The following is a 6310-nucleotide window of genomic DNA, read 5'->3' on the forward strand; positions in this document are numbered from 1 at the left end:
TTAATTGTTATCTTAATATTTTTTTCCTAATTACTGTTTCCTACTCTCGAAGTGGTGGATTACCTGTTTCTCCCTGTTGTATCTTATGCCATTCTTTCAGTTGTGGGTGTTTTGGTCTTTTTTCTTGTTTTAATTACAAATATGGAGATGAAAATATGTTTCTGTGATCATTGAACAGTTAAGTTAATATACTACTACGATTTTGATGAGTAGTTATAAATCTTAGAGATAAAATAATCAGTTCAGATTTTTTTCTAGATATTTTTTTATCAACCTTTCACTTTGTTTCCCTTTTGAAATATCAAACATATCAAGGATTTTCTGATAACAAATAACACAAGCGTATACTTTCGTGGTTGTCTGCTGTTATATAAGAAAATTAAATATACTTATAGATATATAAATCAAACTGTTTTATTTGTTTTAAGAAACAATATTTCCAAATATTTCCTTTATACCAACAGGCATCATATCAAAACCAATTTCATATTTATATCTCCGTAGTTGTTTGGTGAAGCTTTCTTGAAATTTTTTCCTAATTTTTGACGCTTTTCATTAACACGCATTTGAGGCTTGTTTAGAATTTACGTTGCATCAGACAGAAATCCCCATGCCTATCGGATCTGTAAATGAAATTATACAAAGCATTTACATAGGCAGGATCCGACATTTATTAATAATGAATTTTTACATAACAGAAAAATTACGGAATATGAAGTCTGAAAAAATATAGTCACTATTTACGGATAAAAACTCCTTTAAATAACTTCAAAATTAAAAAAACATTTTAGGAAAATTCCATGGCTCCTCTTGATATTACTTCTCGAGTATAAAGCTTTTTCTAGTTCTCTTAATCTGAAATACAATTATTTGAACAAACAATATTCTTTTCAATAATTTCTCATCAGGTTCTACAATTATAAATTAATAATCCATAAAAGAAGATTGGCCAAGTTTAAGGCAGAGTACATCATTTAAGAAACTGTAATGTGAATCAAGGATTGTTTGTCATATAAAATAAGATCGAATCGTTAATGTTTTTGGGATGACTAACATGTAGTATTAACTTGAATCGGTTTATAGGTGAAATAAAATCGTAAGATAAATTATCAGAATATATATATAGTTGACATGGGGGTGAGAGATAGAAAAATGGGATTACAAATCAGAAATTACGTAATATGTAGAATAATATAAATTAGGTCAGATGTGGTAGATTGGGGGGTGGATGATAAATTTCTCTAAAAGGTTAGCAGGTGTGATAATATTTATAGTAATAATAATAAGAATAAGAATAATGACTGATAAGATGTGTAGATAAAATAAGTTTAAGTTCACCCCCATGTCAACTATATATATTCTGATAATTTATCTTACGATTTTATTTCACCTATAAACCGATTCAAGTTAATACTACATGTTAGTCATCCCAAAAACATTAACGATTCGATCTTATTTTATATCACAAACAAACCTTGATTCATATATTACAGTTTCTTAAATGATGTACTCTGCCTTAAACTTGGCCAATCTTCTTTTATGGATTATTAATTTATAATTGTAGAACCTGATGAGAAATTATTGAAAAGAATATTCTTCGTTCATATAATTGTGTTTTAATATGATGGGCATTTTTCATTAATTTGAAATACTTGAGTAACAAATTTTGTATTGTACAAGAGATTCCAGGATCCCTAGGCTTTAAGGAGTATTTACATGCTCCTCAATTCAAATACTTCCTCAAGATTTTCAGAAATAATATCAACACGACTGTGGATCTAAATTTTATACTCCTCAGTCAATTATTTTCATGAGGATGTTTACTATGATTGTCTACCTTTTAAGATGCTAAATTAACTCTATTAATTAGATTTACTGTGTAAATGTGATACTTACATGATTAGAAAATTAAACAACGGAAGTTTCCGTACTAAAAATAGGTTATTTCTCTGAGGATAGATAACTTACTAAAGTTACTTTATTATTTGTATATCATCTTTCTTTTACAATGTCGAGAATATTCTCTCAATATTCATCTTCTCTAGACAAGAGGCTTGGTTTTTGAAATGAAAAAAACTATTTCGCAAAATTTTGATCTTTTATGTTGAATGATAATTGTTGAAATAACAACTATATGTAAATCAAATCAACAGTTTCTAAAAGTGAAATATTAGATTTTAATCCCTAAACAGTCAAGAACTTTTAAATGCACACCAGTTTCAAATTTTCAGATATTCTGAAGCATTTAATCAAGTTGATTATGACTTGTGAGGTTAATAATGTAGACCAAACGCTTAAGTTTTATACATGTTGTATTAAATGAGATCAATGGATGACCGATAGATTTCACATAATTCTTATATATATATAAACAGAGAATGATTCAAACACGTTAGTAACTTATTTTGATCAGAAGCTGGAGTTTAGACTCTAGAGTTAAAAGATTTTGATCATTAAATGTAACACCATTTTTTGTAATTGTAACAAGTTCAGAATAAAGTTTAATTTGTAGAATCTGTACTTAATGTTAATTCTTCTTACTGATGAACTAGTGAAAGGCTATGTACATAATTCACTGCCAGCTGTTAATTAAATTAACAATCTGGTTCAAATTATAAATTATTATTAAGAGTATTTACTTATCGACTGTTTATACTTGAGACTCAGTGAGTCACTGTATGTACATTAATATAGGGGTGTAGCTACATCTGACTAACGGGTGCGGAGTTGAATGAGTTATACTCCAAACTATCTAAACAATGAACTGATTGGGAAAAACTTGGTATCTGTTGACTGGAATTTTATTCTGACTGAGCCTTCAACTTTGGTCATAAAATTCTTTCAGATTTACTTGTGTTCTCGTGCAATTCGTAATATATTATTCAAATCAGATTGTTTGAAATTTAAGTTTACTAAGAAATGATGTATTGAATTGTATGTTATATCTACTAAGACATCCTAAGGGTACTCGGTAAGATATTTTAACTTGTTGGCGTGTAAATTACACCTTTTTCAACAGAAATAACGCGCTTTGGATCACATCTAAGAAATGAGCCTTCGAGTTAACGTAAAACGTTCTCTAATACCTTTCACAACTTAACGGTTCTGAACGTTCCTATCACGCTAAAGTAGACAACGTTAAAAAGAAATTCAAGCACAAATATTATAGAAACCACCGATTCAGACACTCAGTGGAATTAAAGGGAAAGAGGTTAACCAAACACAACAGGAGGCTATTTAAAACAGACAGAAAGTGAGCACGAATTTTTTCAACTGACAATGAAACGGATAAAACAAATATTATGTCATAAGGTTCATATGGTAAAACGTCTTAGTTTTATGAATGTCAGAAATTTTCATTGAAATATATTTGAAACTGAAGTAAAATTAATGTTTTTATAGTGAGTCATATTCAAATTATCAAACCAATAGATTTCGTTTAATATGAGCACACCACTTCCATTGTAAAATGTACATAATTTCACAATATACTACCTTTTCTATAGTACCTGAGTATTTTATGTAAATTACCATGTTCTTTACTCTTAACAACTTTTTTACAGGATTCATGATTACCATAGTTTACATTAAGCCAATAATACTACACTTTTAAATAATATCATCTTTGATGATACGTTTTACATGCATCAATAGAATTCGATATGCACTTAGAAGAACCTGATACACATGACATCGATCACCATCTAGTGAGCAATCAATTGTAAATACACGTCAGTCCTACAAGAGGTCAGCCGCGACCCGGATAGCCCAGTGATAAAGTCTCCGATTGTGAATCTGAGAGACATGGGATCGAATTCATCAGGGAGCATCAGCTCCCTCAAGATTACAAGTACACCTTGCAAACGAGTGCCAAGTAGCACAAAACCTAGGTCTAGAGTTTACTGTTGACTATCTTCGACCACCATCTTGCATCAAATTACTAACAGTCTTTCATGAGTCTTCAGTCAGAACATGTCTATTCAACTCATGTACTAATGTTTCTATTTTTTATACTTTCTCAATCATCCTTCAAAAGAGGTGTGTATTCTTTTGTCATACTCGTCAGCTGGAAGTGTCTGCATCTGAGAGTTGATGTTCACTCTGGGACTCGAACCCAGTACCTTTCGCTTCAAACGCCATCGCGTCATCCACTCAGCTACTGAGTCCTGATAGCCACTTGCTTGTGCAACGGGGTAAAGTTTGAATTCGTTTACTATTGCAGGTACATCCAGCTGACGAGTCCCAAATAGGACGAAACGCGCGTCCTGGATTCTACTGCTAGCCACTATCCATCTTTGCTTATACTCATATTTGTTACTGCCAATTAATTCTTTGGCAAAACAATTATTATAACTCCAAGTGTTTTTGGTCATATTTAATAAAATCCAATACTTAAAAACACATACAACGAATATCTACAATTAAATATAAACATTTTTTGAGAATGTAGATTTAGATTAATAAATTGTTGGATTCAAAATTCAATTATTTTCTAATCAGATGTACATTGTTATTTTATAATGAATGATTTTTTGGAAGTAGTATTTACACAAATTAGAGTATATATTAAATAGGCTAAATGAAATGTGACTAGATTTTATTGATTAATTCGTACTAACGAAAAATCAATTAGTAATAAATTTTGATCTTTCCTATTCGATCAATAATGTACGACTATGTTAATAAAAGGTAACAAAAATAAAGTATATCTGGTTTTAAGTTCCTTTGGTATTGTTTTTTTTAATCTTCTCATTGATGTTTAAGACTGTAATTGATGAGTATATTATTGGCATATGTACGTCCTGGATTTCACTGTTAGCTACTATCCACCTTTGTTTATATATGGGTTTTTTTCATTTGAATTTATTTGTTTAAATGTTTGAAAGTTAGTTTTATTCCAATAGAGACTGACCAGTTGCAGTCCTAAACATCAATGGGAAGATTCAAACAAACAACACCATGTGAATTTAAACTTCAACCCATTGCACAAGCAAGTGGCTGTTAGGACTCAGTAGCTGAGTGGATAACGCGATGGCGTTTGAAGCGAAAGGTACTGGGTTCGAGTCCCAGAGTGAACATCAACTCTCAGATGCGGGTGCATCCAGCTGATGAGTCCCAAATGGGACGAAACACGCGTCCTGGATTCCACTGCTAGCCACTATCCATCTTTGCTTACAATATATTTGATTGTTTATTTAAAAAAAACTTTTTATTAATTCCAATATCTTTTTTTCTTGTTACAATGGAATATTTAACGAGTAGCTTACTGGAGTAAAAAGAGTTTTTATTCATTAAGTCTATTAAGCATCTTATTAAAAACTCAGATTATGATAGTATAATACATTTACTTTATTTATGGTAAATAACATTGAAACGGCCCGAATCGACAGTTCACCAAAATGCTTAGAAGAGTTTATCTTACGTTGTAATAACTTGGTAGGTAATGTAATTGGTAAAAACTAGAACGTCAGTTCGAATAGTAATTAGTGTTATTATTATCATTCATAACAATAATAATAATAATCACTAGTCGATAAATAAATTGTTTGACTGAAAACTGGGTTTTTCTGTATATTCTCCATAATATTTTTTTGAATAAATCAGATAGTAGCTGACAAGTGGCGTATAATATACTAACTGGTCATCTACAACATCACGTCTATGTTCAAGTTACTAATAAATAATCAGTCTTCAAAGTACCCGAAATACCAATTTAGAAAGCTTTTAACCTTAATAGTATGCATGCCTAATATCATATAATGCAGAACATCATCGACCACACATATATTACGTTTTTTTAAAGCGATATAAGAATATATTTAAATGTTTAGAACAATTTGTAATATAGTTCTATAGACAGTGTCAGTTTATACTGATGAAATTGACGGCCTGCTTGGAACTCTGGGCTACGTATTTTTCAAGCTATCCAATAATTTGAACAGATTACTTGTTTTGTACGTATTTTAACTGACTAACTGTGTTAAACGAGTATATCATTTATTCAATCACATATACGAAAGCTTTACAACCTACACATGTTGAAAATGCGATAAAGTGCATACAGATTGGCAACATCGCTAAAAACAATTAAAGTTTATCAAATATTCTTGCTCAAAGTAAATGACTTTAACTGCAGATTTTTCATGGGAAAAGCGAATTGGTTCCCTTCTTAAATATCTATCCTAATGATGAAATGGTTGTATTACAAGAACATCAGTCACATAAAAACTAGTTTGTATCACTACGTAGTCTAAAGATATGTAACACGGAACGTTTAGGCAATGGTAGTATATATATGGGGTAACTATTT

At 30.5% G+C, this 6310-nt stretch overlaps 1 non-coding gene across 1 annotated transcript; it reads left to right on the forward strand.

The window, feature by feature from the left end:
• The first annotated feature begins 5009 nt into the window (after positions 1 to 5009).
• Positions 5010 to 5076, forward strand: Smp_tRNA_01318_Gln_TTG.1.1. Its single transcript has one exon. It is a non-coding gene (tRNA).
• The last annotated feature ends 1234 nt before the right edge of the window (positions 5077 to 6310 follow it).

This window comes from Schistosoma mansoni (genome assembly GCF_000237925.1).
Source record: "Schistosoma mansoni, WGS project CABG00000000 data, chromosome 2 unplaced supercontig 0108, strain Puerto Rico, whole genome shotgun sequence".
In the NCBI taxonomy this organism is placed as follows: Eukaryota; Metazoa; Platyhelminthes; class Trematoda; order Strigeidida; family Schistosomatidae; genus Schistosoma; species Schistosoma mansoni.